The following is a 15,455-nucleotide window of genomic DNA, read 5'->3' as shown; positions in this document are numbered from 1 at the left end:
GCTGCATAGCAATAGCATAGGCTGGAAGTACAGATGAGGACTCCACTTCCTAAATCCATCTGTGCCATCTCCTTGACTTCCTGCCAGAAGGAAATTATTTCCCACCATTTTGAAGAGAGGACCCCTCTTTTCACCTCATTTTCCCCAGTAGCCTGCTATCTCAATGAAGAAATAAAGCAATCCTCAGCTCTTTGCTTCCCTCTGACAGTCCATAGTGGCCAGAGTGAAGGAAGAAATTATTTTAGGAGAGAATAAAGCTAGGAAGTATAGAAATGGGGGGGGGGGGGGGTGGTGAAGATGGAAATCTTTCTCTGTTAGTAGTGAGTCAATGAATACAAGGGTTTCAAGACAACTCTTTAGCACATATGTTGCAGTTTTTATCAGGAGTTTCCCACTTTCATTTTTTAGTTATTTTTTAAACAATTTTACAATTATTTCTTTTCATTGTTTCACTTGCAATAGAGAAACTGTCAAATTAAAACAAATTCTTGCTTGTTAATTTTTTTTAGTTTTAGGAAAAAATTGGTCTTTCAGCGATACAATAAAAAAGGCAAATTAATAGTGGAAAAATAAAATAAATATATTACACAGGTAGGAATGAAACAACCACTATAGTACAAGCTGAACATATCAGTCCTAGAAAGCAAGTGTAGTGAATCAAAGTTAGTGAAAGGTCAAGACCAATGGTATTTTAAACAACTACTTCAGTGGGATAGAGCTTAAGAACAAGCATTCCATCTCTAAAGAAAGGACTAGAATAGATTAATGAAGTATATTCTTGGATAAAAGAAGTTAGGCAAAGAACTGGGTGGATCTAAGTGATCCAGTTGTTCCTATGCCATTGCTTTGGTATATTTACATGCTAGTTGTGGCTTTATAATGTGTTTGAATGTAACTATGGTTACATCATCTCTTGTGTAAGCTGTCTGCCAGTTTTATTGCATTATGCTATTTTGATTATATTACCTGAAGAATAAAAGACAAATTAAAAATTCAAAGGGCAGATACCTTTGAAATTACATTGCTTTCACTTCTCCTATCTCTGACACACTGTCTGTCTTGTGAGGTGAAAAAATTGGTTGGATGCTAATGTAAAAGTGAGAGAATGGAAATGAGTAATATACATATCTGTTACATTATTGAAGAATCTGAATTATTTTCTCATTGGAATTTTCTCATGTTATTAATATGTTTCAACCCTTGAGCTCAACACTGTGTAATAAGTCTTACACAGTCCACCAGCATTTAAAGATTAATATATTAAAATCAGAGGATGTTTATAATCTTTTTAATGCAACCTAAGATATATCTTCTTTTTGCTACTCTTCAGTATTCGTTTTTCTTAGGTGAAGTTATGTATTTAGTTTTCTGCTCATATAAGCTCTGTTATAAGAGAAATAATACATAGTATAGATGCCATCTGTACCTTCTAGTGTACTTCATGTTTTTCCTTTCTGACAATTCCAGTTGCATGGTTTGCAGAAAACTACTATACAGGTGAATATACAGAGACTGGTTAGGCAAAGAGCCCAAGAACACTTTGAACTAAGAATAAAGAGAGATGATGTGTCAAGAAGTAACTGCACAGGGTGGCTCAGAAAATAAAATAAAGCAAGAGGGGGATGCTGAGGTTTGATAAGATGCCCAGCAGCCATCCTGGGGTACTAGTGACAATACAGGAGATAAGTTGGAGTGAGTGAAAGTGATGGTGAAGTGAAGGCTGAGAGAAACACTTCAAAGAACTTTTGTCCTAGGACATACATGGAATTTGTTTCCTTTTTCCAAAGAAATATGGAAGGCTGGGGTGGTTGAATCTGGAACAGAGATCCCAGAAGAACTGTGGTCTTGATGTCTGTTCTTCAGAAAGAGAAGATGGTAAAGGATGATTCTAAATTAACCAGAAAGTAATGTCATAATTCACAGGAAGACATAGCTTATGAGGCTTATTTTGTGCACTCAGAAATATATCCACTAAATAATCCCAACCTGTTTTGTAAAATCTGTCTCTTGCAATTCTTCAGAAAAATTAGGTAGCATGTGCACATGCCTCAGGCAGCCCTGCCGCGCCGTGAGTGCAGGATAGAGGTGTTGTTTTCTTATGAGAGTTTAAATATTCATAAATAGAAGCTGAGCTAACCAGAGGCAGAAAGCTGTCTAGCTTTCTAGGAGCAGCTAGAAAAGCTGCTAGGTAAGCAGGTTAAAAGCCCAGATCACCATATTGTGTCAGCATGCGTGCTGGTGACAATTCTTGCATCACCCATGCATGTGCAGGTGGCTGCAACTACGCTTCTAATGAGCTGACAGACCTCTCTGTCTTGTCAGAGTCCTTCAGCTATTTTCTCCATTGAACTGATTTATTACTTCTTGATGTCAAGCCTAGCAGTATGTGTGCTTTATGGGCTTTCCATGGATGTGCCAGCAAATTTGCTGACCACATTCGTGGCAAATTTTTTGTTCTTAGGTTAGTGTTGTCATGTGGAGGAAGTAAATTCTGAATGGTTAGATATGGCAAGAAATGTGGGGTTTTTTCATTTTAATTTTAGGCAAGATAAACGTTCTGATTTTTAAGCAAACTAGTCAGGATTTTTTTGCTTTTTGTACATGTCATTCACCATAAAAGTTTTCATTGATTTGAAAGTAACTCAGGTTTTGAGGTTGAATACGCACACAACTTTGGTGTGGGTTTTCCTGTCGTTGCTAACACACATTTCTACTCAGGTGCTCATTCTAAATAAGAAGTTATTTTTCTGAGTGTCACAATCCACAACTTGCTTATCTGCCTTTTGGAGAGATTTTAATTTATTGGGATCTCCTGAGAGGTCCGTGCACGGCGCTCGCCTCCCAGAGGAGCAGCGAGCTTCGGCACTGACTTTTTTGGGTGAGTCACTCGTCTGATACACACTAGTGCTTCTAATAAAAGCAGCCGACTCCCAACTGGAATTTACGAATCTACAATTTATTAATGGAATAAATAAAACAATTTGGGACAGGAGGTTCAAAGAGGGTAACCAGGCAACAATAACAACAATAACAATGATAAGGAATAATGGAAAACAACAATAATACTATGCCAAGGTAACTTCAGTTAACGGCAATTGCAGCAATACCCCATTGATTTAAGCAATAGCAATAACAACAAGGAGAAAGGAAAGGACTGGGAAAGGAGAAGTTGGTGGAAGGTGGGCCCAATAGATGGTAAAAGGGATCACTGATGGAATAGGGATGGGGCAGGGTAGATGGGCAAAGAAAGATTAAGAGCAAGTAAATATTTTTCTTTACCCAAGTCCCGAGATGGTCAGTTTTTTATAGGTTTTCACTGCCTTCCTACCTCACTGGTGACAGGTTTAACCACGCCGTGAGGGCAGGAAGAGCAGTGATTGGGCTTCACCCTCTTCCAGGGGCTACACTCCAGTCACTGCAGGTTGGCAGCAGTCTCTGGGCAGCACTTCACAACAGTGTTTCCAGTGGATTCCCACCACAGGATTCTCTGTCTCCACCATGGAGTCCAGTCTGCAGTTTGTGGCAGGGAGGAGAGGGGAGACGCGCAAAGCGCCTGTACAGTTCATGGGCAGCCATTTGGTGCTCACTCACTGCCTTGTGAGCCAGGTAGTTTTTAGGAGAGAGGAACTGTCTCCTACGCTGAGCATCAGTTTCAGATATTGTCATTGCTGAATTGGATGGTATTAGAAAGAATTGGGACAGAAATGAATCAGTTTCAGATATTGTCATTGCTGAATTGGATGGTATTAGAAAGAATTGGGACAGAAATGAATCTTAGTGATGCAGTTATTTTAGAAAGAAAACACAGATGTAAATGTAGTTCCCTGCTGTGGCATAGATTTAAATGGCTATTTTTTCTATTCTCTGGCAGTACAAATGAGGAGGAATTCAGGAAGCAGCATGTGTGCATTTAAGGGGATGAATTTCTTTGGGTAAGGTGATACATCAATAAATTGATATATCTGGTTAACATTTTTATTCTTCTCTTGCCATACTTTGATGAAGATATGGCTCCTAGTTGCTGGTGGCAGTTTTTTGGGGTGATTGCCTTGGGGCTTTTTAAAAGTGAATTTTATTTTTTTTTTAAATTAGAACTCTTTCAAAAAGTCTAATTTTATAGATTGGTGTATAAGCAATGAAGTTATTTTTGTGACTTTTTTCTTTAAAAGGTAAGAAATGGAGATTTGCTAAGACCAAGACATTTCTCAGTGTCACACAGTATCCAAGAACTGAAATGTGCTTTCTAGTTCAGTTCCTTGGGATAAAATAGCTTTCTGTCATATTGCACCAGCTGGTCCTTTCCTATATCCTAGTTAGCCTAAAAAAGTTTCTGTATACCTGTGTAACATCCATGAATGATCCCTAAGGAGACTAATGGTATTTACCTAAGCAAAGAGATGTGCTGATAATATTGCCCTGTGTTATGGGATAAAGTGCTTCTAAATGAAACCATGCAAGGAGAGATTAAAATTCTCTTTTGTTGTGATCTTACTTAATTGGGTTGTTCTTAATGTTGTTATATTGTGTCCGTAATAAATGGTATTAAGCCAATGTAAATAAAATAATTACTGAGAGGGCTTTGTAATTGAATAGACAATTAGTGTATGATTAAGCCCCAACTTTCTGCTACATTTATGTTTTAGACATTAGTTTTAAATTGATTTTTTAAAATTTATTTCTGCTTTAATTAGTATGATCTAATATGTTATTTGTATATACTGCCAAACATTTAGTGATGTATTTGAAAAACTTAAAAAAATTACATCAGGGTTACATTAGTCTTTGTGGTTTTGAATTCCAAATGAAATGTATGTTTAAGTAAGTAGTAGGACGGAGAAGTTGCTTCAGGAAATGTTTATCACAGAAACATGCAAGTCTGACCAAACAGCAGCTGTTTCAAATGGTTTTAGTGTTTAGAATAACCAATATCTTCTGAAAGAAAGGCAAAAAGTATCTATTTAGCATCAATAATTACTATGAAATAAACACCTTTTAATGTTTTGGTTTTTAAGCAAAAAAATTGTAGCATGGCTTTATCATGTCACAACAGGTAGTCTACTCCTGTGACTGACTGAAAAAGTACTGATGGATTGCCCTGTGTCAAAGGAATTGCCCTCTACTTCAAGACCAAGTGTTTTTCAAGAGAGTGGTTTCTAGTTACCTCTCCTTTTTTTTCTCATTGTTCTACCTTAGCTCTTTGAAAATGAAGTTGAAGGAGAGGCTCAAAGATGAGAATAGTTGTTTCTCACTCCAGTTCTGACCTTTCTGCTGACTGCAAACACATTGACCAGCTGCAGGTAGGAACGAATACCTATAGCATGCAGATATGTTGGCATGTATGTAACTGACCCAACAAACAATTCACAGCCTTGGACCCATCTTTTAAGTTTTGCTGTCAATGAATGGCTCAAAAGCCACTGCTGTAGACTAAGAGGTATTTTGTAGTTGTAGTATCAGTTTAATTTAAAAGAGTAGGAGGCTTCCTCGGAGATTACGTTAATTTTCCCTAATTTCTGTCTTTCTCTATGGACAAATTCCTTTGGATTAATTGTTTATTGAGACAAAAGGGCACATGCATCACACGTGCCTCTTTGTGGGGCAGATGCAACGTTCTCAATCTGTTTCCTTTGAATCCTCACAGTGTTTAGTGCGTGTAAACTGACAGCAAGTGCTATTTCTGGAAGAAATTATAGTTAAATTATGTAATACTGAAATGTATAGTGCTCTTTAAAAAGAATATGTGAACTTTAGTTTCAAAACAAGAAAGAAATGCAAGTGCTTAACCCTGCCACCCATGTGCACACACAGATAGATGCTGTATTTCTTATGAAGGTGGAGAGATAGTATTCAAAAGAAAGAAGGAGAAGTCATTTAAAAAAAAAATCAAGGAGAGGAATAAATGTCTTAATGAACTTTATTCCCCAGATTGTTAGTTTGATTCACTTCTTTTTGCTGGTGGTGTTTATGACAGTGCATATCTGCTGATGTTGCTATTGTGTCCTATGGTGTGTTAATTTTTCTTCCAATATTTATTTCTGGGCATATAAATGGACAACTTTCATAGCCCAAAATAGTCTTCAGTCAATGGGTTAAATGAGAATGGTTCAGACAGTGAAGGGAAGATGGTCCAGAATAGGTACAGATGTCACTGTAAGAAACCCTCTATGTGTTTGTATTAATTTTTATCTTTGTATGCATGTAACCATTTGAAGTGTGTGCTTGTTTACATGTATATTAGAGAAGAGCAACTAGCATATATCAATGTATACATGATAGAAAGACGTAAGTTTATGCTAGAGGAGGGCAGTATCAAAATATTTGCTAATCAACTTGCTAGTCACAGAACTGATACCTCTAGTAGTTTAAGCAGGTATGGGGTCAAAGATTTTCCTCTGGGATTCATGGTCTTTCTCTCCTGGCAATTTGCTTATAAATGCTGGCATTTTGATGCAATCAGTCCATACAAAGAAAAAAAACAACACAAAAAACACAAAACACCAAACAAACAACAAAAAAAATATTAAAAAACACAATAAAGCTACAAACAAACAACAAAAAAAATAATTAAAAAACACAATAAAGCTACAAACAAACAAAAAGAAACAGAAGCCCCACCAAAAACACAAAACAAAATCCCACAACAACAAAAAACCAACACCACCACAGTAAGGTCTTCAGATATACTTTATATCCCTGAGACTTAAAAGTGTACTTTGTACTAAAAGTACAAAAGTGTTTTTGCACTAAAAAGATACAGGAGTGTCCAAAGGAAATTGATGCAACCTAAGACAAGGACATCATCCCTTCTTCCCTCAGTCTGATGGATACATTTTCATAACAGGCCTCTGGGACCTGCTCTAGATCCCCCTCCAGCATATCAATTAAAGTAACTAATCTCACTTAATGTAGTGGTATCAGTGCTTTTTTATGTGATCTGTCACAATGAAGTTCACAGCTGCTAAGGATGTATCTTGCAAGATCATGACTTCTGCTTGTGCTAGATGAGTCACAGAAATGAGAACCTGCAATGGAGTGGAGGCTGTTTTCCTAATTTTTACAGGACTAGGAAGTACAGTTGTGCCTAATGCTTGTCTCTGAAGTCCCATTTATGTGTAATTCCTTTTTTCTGACCAGGTAGTCTGGCAAGTGTGAGCACTTTACATCTGTCCACCCACACTTTGTCCTTTCTGTCCTCTGAAACATTTCTCTCTGGGGCTCAGTAATACAAGATTGATGAACAAATAATATGCTACAAATGGGAAAGTATACTGCTGAGTAAATGTGTTGTTTGCTGCTGCTTTTCAAATGCCTGAGCTTTTGCTAGAAAAACTTATAAAACAAGAGATTTTCAGTATTGTTTTAACATTTCCCAGCTCTTTATGTTAAACTATATGTAGTCTCATTCAAGATAGTGTTGGTGTGGTTAAATAGTTTTATTTCATTGAAGGAGAAAAATGCAAAAGTTATTAGCAGTATAGTATTAAAAATAAAGCACATACCTGGCTTTTTCTGTAACTGTTAAGAGTTCACCACCTAAACAGCACTCCTAATCATAAAACATACTTGCATATTTTTGAAGGTTTAAAATATACTTCCTTTTGTGGTTTTTTTCATTGGTTTTTGTTATGTTGTTTTGGTTTTTTGTTTGCTTCTGGTTTGTTTTTTGTTTTGTTTTTTTCCCTGGCAATTACAAAAGCTTGAAAGCCCCCATGGCATTAGAGAGATTCTGAATATGAACTGAGATTTATCTCTTCCTAAGGTGCATGCCACTTGCCTTTAAGCAGGATACAATGACCTGGAGTATCAAGCAGAAAAAAATGTGGCTGTTTTTGTACATAGTGGTTATTATAGCATGGCTATACTGCCTAGCTTGGGTTTACAGTTTGCTGTCATCATTGACATTAAAAAAATATTTGGTACTCTATAATCTTTATTCAGTCCATTTCCTGGAGCTTATAGGTACAGAAGGTTGTGTTTTTATTGCAGAAGGAGGAGGTCCTTTTTGTTTAGTTCAGAATAGGCTTTGCTATCTGTTAAGTTCATGTGGTGAAAACGATCGCCTTTTTTTAGGAGCTTAGGAGTTAAACTGGTGTCTCTGGTGCAACTGGAGATGGAAACAGAAGAACAGAGGTCAGGGCTCTGAGGTGACAAAGAAAGGCATGTTCTGGTGCAAAGACAGAAGTGAAAATAAGACAGTTTCAAGACTCAGTAAGAAAGAGATGAGTATTAAGGATTCAGTGAGAAAAGAGGTTACTTCAATGAAAAAATGGAAAGTGGGCCTGGATAGGAGGAGATGTCAGAGAGATAAGATAATTTATAATCTGGGTGATATAGAGTATTCTGCATATTGCATTATTGAGAACAGCTTTCCAAATGACTCCAGAGGGTTCCTGACCTCCCATCTTCTGCCTCTCCCTACTGATTATTTATTCTCAGGTAACACTGCTTGCTTAGCTGTTTTCTTCCACCTCTTTCTTTCAGAATATTCCAGCATTCCCTAACTAGTGCCTTTGCAAAGAAGAAAGTTCTTATGCAAATACCTCACATGCACCTAGACCAGTTGTTATGAGGCACTTTGAGGATCCAGTAAAAAAACCTTGATTTTTTGGTTTGTAGAATATTTCTTCTTGGAGTATAAGGGAGGTCAAAAGAATTTATCCATGGAAGGTCCAAATTCTGCTTTCCATGTACCTGTACAGTTCCACTGATTACAGCTGCTTTCACATGGTGCTCTGAAAATAAAATTTGTCCCTGTAATTCTGAAGCTGAGAAAAGAGTAGAATTAAGACTGCCTAATTAGTGCTACCTTTTAAAGGTCTATTTTAAGCTGTCTTCCTTCAGCCTGAGCTGTTTGATAGTTTCCAAAAATGTAGTTTAATCATACCTGATTGCTTGCTGGAATCTGTAATGAACTTCTGTGCAAGGGAATTAACAGTATTTGCCAGGTGCTGCATAATTTACCAGAAACCGCTCATGGCGCATATATGTAGAGTGTGTTGGCTGTTTAACTTTATTGGCAAGAATGTTTTAAGCTTACGATCAACTAATTTTTATTGTTTCCTTTCATTTCTGTCCTCAGGATGACTCAGATATGAAATACCGTGTAATCATTGTCTACATTACCAAACTATCCCTTGCAATTATGCCGCATGGTAGTTGTTATTTCAAATTATTTAAAACTACCTATTTATAGTTATTTGGGGGATGCAGCTGGTTGCTAGGATGAAGCTAACTTTTCAAGTAATTCCAGATATGGTATTGAATAAAAAGCTTAAATAAACTAATTGAAAAACTGGTTCTCATCTCAGAAGACCTCTGAAATCCGTTTTCTTCAAAAAGAGTAGAAGTTTTAGAAAATGTCGTATTGTGTCAGGACTCACATTTTTGTCCTACTTGGGAATCAGTTCTTGCATCAGTTGCATAATTTAAAATAGCAGGAGAATGAAAAAATTGGTCAACTCCTTGCGGGAAAGTTTTTGGACTAAGAGTTTGGGATTCCTATCTGTGTGATGTATTTGTGCCCTAATCCTATTCTCAAGCCTCCTTTCATTATAAATTTCTGAATGCTGGACAATGTCAGGAGATTGCATGTGATCTTTGTACTTCATTTTTTCTACAGTTTCATGAAGATAAAACTTCAGATGAAAGTAATCCTTAGCTTAGATCTTGGCTCAGGAATTACAATTGTTACGAGTTTTCAAACCTCGTCTTCTGGCAGAAAGAAAGAAATCTCATATCTCTTATCTGTGTTGAACTTGGAAATCTCGTAATTCCTTGGAAAATTTTTGTGAAAATACATTGGGATGGCAAATATTTTAACTTGGATACTTGCCTAATGTAAACATCTGAAGCAACTCTGATATTTATAAATGTCATATGTGCTCTGTAGTGGCCAGAAACTATGACTTCAGACCACCATTTAGTTGGAAGATAATGCCATAAATCTGGGCACAGATGCTAAAATCATGCTTGCCTTCTGATTTTGTCAGTTGTGCAACTTTGATTTTTCCAAGTTATGCCGACAGTATAACCATTTGATGAGCTGCAGTCAGTCCTGCACATCTCACACTGCAGGTTATTTACATTGAGACCAGGAAGAAAATTTCTCAGTTTCATGCTTCTGAATACATTTACATTTACTTTTTACTGTTTGTAAAACTGGTGAATACTGACTTTCATAAAAAAGACTGTGCAGACCTTAAATTTCCCAAGGAATAATGCATTCCCATAAAGCTGTAGCCAAAAATTGAAAGATAAGGGGAAAATAGCAAAAACCCAGCAGACGTGACAGTTTATCATTGGTTGAACTGATTGCAATTGATGTAACCATATCAGAGACTTGCAGATGTTTAGATTTTAAGATGACATTTGAGACTGTGAAAGTAATGTTTGCAGCAACAGCCTTGATAAATATAATCCTGTCTGAAGCTCTGTGTGCCGCCTACACAACTGGTACTTTAGAAGAGGAGCAAAGGTTTATTTAATATCCCATACAGATAAGTTAACAAGAGTTAATAAAAGTTTTTGTTTGAAACTGAGCTGCCAAAACCTGCTAACTCCTCTAGCCAAACTGAACTGCCAAGTGATTTGTAGAATATACATGTGGAGATCTAGAAAAGCCAATCTAGTTAGTCAGATATAAATATTTTATGGGTCTTTTTTCTGGTAAAATCCACATAATTCAAGGAGAAATTGCCTATGAAAACTAGTGTCCCCTTCAGTTTGCAGCCTTTTTGGAAGAGCTTGAGCTTGACTTCTGAGGTGACACCCAAAGACTACTGAACAAGATACTGTACAGCAAATTGACATTTCTCTGTGGATATATCTAGATTTAGATATTTGATGTACTGTTTCTCTGCTTATGGAGAAACAAGACTAGTCAGTCCTACAGCTGTTCCTGAGCTTTTTTCCTGCTACCTTCTATCCAGTTTTGCCTTCCCACTTCATGTTTTTCTGTTCTCTCTTATTCACCTTCATTCAATTCTTTGTCATTGCACATTGTTTTCTTACGTCTTTTTTCATCACTTGGTATATTTCTCATTTTTAATACAGTCACTCAAACAGGTTTCCTTCCAGTCTTGCATAGTTGGCCTATCTGGAGACATCACCTGAGATAGGGTGATTTTCAGAAACACTGACTCAGTGGAGTCATGGAACAATACTGAAGGTTAATTGTCCAAAGGTAATTAGAAATCTCTCCACTATTTTATTACCATGGAAGCCTTGTTCCTGCCAAGGATGGTCTTGTTAAATAGATGCCAGGTCTTAAGGAGGCCATTTAGTACTACAAGTCATGCATTAGTAGACTCCTAAACAGGATGTAATGGATCACAAAACCAGACAAAACTTAATGTCCTTCTTGAAATAGAATTGCAAGGCAGTGATCATTGCATGTAAAATATTAAGAGAAATGATCTTGCAGCAATTATTCAATAAATCATAAGTCAAATCTCTTTTTAAAGATCCCAAACTGCTGTTCGTACATATATCAGAAGAACTTAGCTTGAGACAACAGATGTGATAAAGTTTGTAGAAGCTCCTGTGAACCAGTAAAAAAAATATAAAAATAAAAAAGACAGTTGATTTGGCAAGAGAAGCAAATCCCACTCAGTATATCACAAAAAATAATTTAAAAATATGCTATGCAGAGTGAAAACCTAGGAAGATTTTTTTTAAAAAATGCTTTTATTAAGTATTTTAATTCAACTGGGTTTGCTGAAGTGTTGATGCAGAACTCTGCCTGACATTTTTCTCAGCCAGTGCACAGAAGGATGAGAGCCAGCATTGTTAGAGCACCATAGGTGGTGAATGTACTGGGGAAGGGACGTTTCATGAGGACCTTGGAAATAGTGTTTTCCTGTGAATTGTCACAAATGTGGTTCAGGTATCTTTGTGTGCTGAACCAGATTTTTCAGTGGTTTCAGGAGTTTCCTTGCCATTCATTGCTTCAGCTAAAGAGACTTATCACTGTTCTTTAATTTCTTTGCAGGCTTTTGAAAAAAAACCTGAATATATTGCTTCACCCCACAAGTTGTCAGCAACACGGCCAAGCACTCAAGATGAACATGAAGGAGTTGTGCATTTCTGGATAGGATTAATTCAGGCACAGGGCTTGTTCCCATGGCCAAGTCCTGTGTGCACTGCTGCTCTTGTCAGGTTTGTTACATGTTTTCTCTTTCCAAGGATTTGTGTCTTCACTGTGAAACATTCATCCAGGCTCAGATTTGGCGAACACTATGAAACGAGCAGCATGCTGCTTTCCAGGAAAAAACAATTTGTTCCTTTTGAGGGAAGGAAGGGATTTGGATTTTTAAATGGTTCACTGTATTTTATAACACCAAAACTCGCTTTGCATTTCTGTGTGTAACATTTCACAAGCAGTTGCTTGGAAGCAACCCTTGATGATCACTGAGTAAATGATAACATATGTGAAATTTCCAGTTGTTTTTAAAGGTTAAATACTTAGAGAATAATAATAGCTTCAGTAGCTCAATGCTTTTAACATAACTGTTGATGTTTTCCTTTCCACCTAAGAGCAGTATAGAATAAGGGAATTTCAAAAGCAGCTTTTCCCCTCTAGGATTAAGTTGAAAGTATAACATGGCTAAGGAAACTGAGTAAAGACACAGGTATTGTAGATGATCCCCCAAGGTGTCTGTGAGAGACTTAAGAGGAAATAGAAGTGATTTCAACATTTTTGAAACTAGGTTGTGTTGATAAAGACAGAAATTCCTATGCAGGGATAAACTGAAATTTCAACTAGTTCACTCTGCTGTTTCTAGCAGAGGCCACATAGAAAAATAAAAAAATCTCATATTAAACAGGCAGTAGGATTTAATTGCCTCCATATTTATTTTATTTCTCATTTCAGATTGCTAATAAAGCATAGAGCACATCATGAATATGACATAAATCTGAAGCGATATTTGTATTTAATACTGTCCTAACAGTCAGTCTGTAGTCAGATTTTCTCATGGTACATGGAGTGAACAACATAAATAGCTTCTAAATATGAACAGATTTTTATTGCTGTAACAAAAAATACATGTTCCTAAAAAATTATTGATTGGTGCTAACTCTTGAAGGAAGCATTTGTATTTGCATTGCAATATAAGCGATTAATTTCTTGCTGGTGACCTCTCAGCTTCTATAGTACTTTAAGATAAATGGATGTTTATCTGCAAAAGCAAAATCCATCATGGCCACAGCAGATTTGTGGTAAAACAGGACTATTTCAGTAGTGAACCTGCAGGCTATAGGGATATTTTTTCCAGGAGTGGCTACCCATGGCTTCAATTTATCAGTTCACACTTCTTTTCACCTTGGGCATAATTTCTTTTGCTTTACATAATGCTGACATTCTGGGAAATTTTGCCTTCATGGGGGCCTTTTAATTATAACAATGAACAGCTGAGCATGGTTTTGTGACACTTTAAGAAAAAAAAATATTCCTCCTCAAAAATACATAATTAAAAGGGGACTTAATGTTCTAGTGACTCAAGCAAACTTTTGATTTAACAGAGGTGGAGGATGACAAGTACAGGGACCAGGAGTCTGAAACTCTGCTTCCTGCCAGACTAATTCAGGAAGATACTGCAGCAGTGATGCCCTCCCTGTTTGACTCTTGCCGTAAGTATTAGGACTTGGGAACAGCTGTCTATTTTTGTCCACCATATTTGCTGCTTTGAAGCTTCCAGCTTAGATGCCTGGTGTAGAGTGAATTATTAACTGTTAAGCTTGAGGTGAAAATAGCTTCATAGAAAACAGAAAGCTGAGCATATTTTTATAGTAGAATAATTTTGAAATGGAAGTAATTTTTCTGTTTCTTGAACAAATTCTTTTATCTGCTGATGAATAAGGAATTGCATACTACAGTAGTTCTTATTTTAGTCAAGTCTGTGTAAATTGTGGTACAGACTTCAAGCCAACAGCATTTGTTTTAAGAAGTCGGTTGTGATTATTAGATGATTATATTAATCAGTGTGATGAGTTTCTGGACCTTCTTATTCCAGTTAAGTACAACCTTCTAAATGTTATTGAAAGCCATCAGGATGCAGCTTTCAGCCAATGTATCTCTAATACAGTTATTGGTTTAAAACAAAAAAAGACAATTGCATACTTTAATCTTCTCTACTGCCACTACTGAAGGAAGTCTCCCTCATTTTTTATGCTCAGTGAAATAACTTGGCTTATAACCTTTATATAGTTTAGGGACTTCATTGCTTTCTGAATAGCATTCCTGGAGAGTATAGGTTTAGATTGCAATATCAAATGACCATAGAGCCTCAGGGAAATACATTCTCATTAATGGCCTTGTTAATGATTATCATTTAAGAGACTCTAATAGTATCAGATGTAAACGTTGTCACATCCCTCTATCTTTATCATGCAGATATGGAGATGCATCATTAATTCACACAGACTGTGAAAATTGATGCAGTATAATGTCTGAAGGAAATGAAAAGCTGTGCATTATCAATTTAATATTTCAAATTTCCATTTCCAATTAATACAGTCTAAGAGATAAGAAGAATTGAACCATGACAGCATTATGGGTCATTCAAAAGACATCAAATTCAGACTATGCCTCTATAAGTACCAGCTTCGCTAGACTCCTTGATGTGACAAAGCAATAAATCAGAATCTGTGCCTAATTTGTAGCTTCAGGCATCACACATTAATAGCCTATTTTTAAATTATTTCTCAAATGTTATAGAAACTGGATTATTATTATGCTTTTGTTTGGGGGGTGGATTTTTTGGTAGGAAACTTCCTGGATTATTTATTGGTTGTAACCATCTGAAACATTAGTATTTTCAGAAAAAATAAGAAATCTGATGCATTTTGTATGCAAACATGAAGGTAAGCTTTTAGAAATAATGCACTTATAACTATGCTGTTACTTGTGTTGGGGATAGTAAATAGCTGGGTGCTAAGACAGGATCAAAAAGCAGCTTTTCAGAGACCTGTTTTGATAGCAGATAGTTCTGTTGGATGGGTCTGCCCAAGTGAGAGGGTGGGGGAGAAAGGGGGAGTGGAAGAGCAGATTTTACAAATTTTTTACAAAAACACTAGCGGCAAATAGTGTCACTTGTGCTGAATTGCAACCAGTTGTGAAGTACCAAGAAAGATAATTCAGCTCCAAAGTCACCAAGGGCAGATGTACAGAGTGTGAAAGAATTAGCCTCTGAAAAGGCCAATGGGATATCCCGAATGAAAGAGAAACCAAGTTAATGAAGTATGGAGAAATTAACTTAGATCAGTGCAGACCATGAACTGAGCAGGTACATCAAACTGGGGAGTAACTGATCTCGTACAGGATAAAAATCACAAGAGCGTGTAGAATAATGGAAATATGAAAAGCAAACTACTAGAATCCTGCATGTGATGGGGAGACTCTCTTGAGTCTACTCAGTTATACTTCTCTTTGGGGAAAAAATGCTGTAAGAAATTTT

This window comes from Chaetura pelagica, unplaced genomic scaffold, assembly GCF_000747805.2.
Source record: "Chaetura pelagica isolate M959 unplaced genomic scaffold, ChaPel_1.0 scaffold205, whole genome shotgun sequence".
In the NCBI taxonomy this organism is placed as follows: Eukaryota; Metazoa; Chordata; class Aves; order Apodiformes; family Apodidae; genus Chaetura; species Chaetura pelagica.
Note: the sequence above shows the minus strand (reverse complement) of the source record.